Genomic DNA, 813 nt, shown 5'->3' on the forward strand with positions numbered 1-813 from the left:
ATTTTTGTTTTCTTGACATTGAGATGTAATCCATACTGAAGGCTGTGCTCTTTGATCTTCATCAGTAAATGCTTTAAGTCCTCTTCACTTTCAGTATATCACAGGATTTGACTATACAAAAACTAAAAACTTTTATAGTAGAAAAATTTACTATACTTTTATAGTAGAAAATATACTTTACTTTTATAGTAGAAAAAATTTAAAAGCTTAACAGTAAAAAAATTTTACTAAAAGGTTAATAATCAAATAAAAGTCTATGAGGTAATATTTGCAATATATATGAATGAACAGATGGTTCAAACCCTTAGGGCAGAAATAGTTTATAGTAGGTGTGCAATAGTGGCCTAATGGATAAAGCATCGGCCTCCAGAGCTGGGGATTATGGGTTCGAGTCCTGCCTGGGAATTAGTTTGGGACCTTGATGCGGACGCGTGTTAATGAGCTGGGCTGCAAAATCAGATGGAACTGCAAGGTCAGTAATTCAAGTCCAGGAGCCACTCTTCAGAAACCCTATTTAGGGTCTCTAGGGGCCGGAAGACACTTAACAACAACAAAGTAGAAGGATAAATTAAAAAGCAAAAATAGAACCTAGAAATTGACAGAGGAGAAGGTGCCGGTTAGCTCTTGAATTCTTCTACCCGACAGACAGGTATATCTTCCTGTCGTGGAGATGGTCATTTTTGAGTAAGAGAAACTGATACCTTTAAACATTCCAGTCATCTGACGAATTTCCCATGCTCTGGTTTACATTACCAAGCACCCAGATGGTAACTTGGCTTCCTATGTGGTTTGTTTATGGAAGGGAATGCTAGC

This window comes from Chrysochloris asiatica, unplaced genomic scaffold, assembly GCF_000296735.1.
Source record: "Chrysochloris asiatica unplaced genomic scaffold, ChrAsi1.0 scaffold00007, whole genome shotgun sequence".
Taxonomy (NCBI): Eukaryota; Metazoa; Chordata; class Mammalia; order Afrosoricida; family Chrysochloridae; genus Chrysochloris; species Chrysochloris asiatica.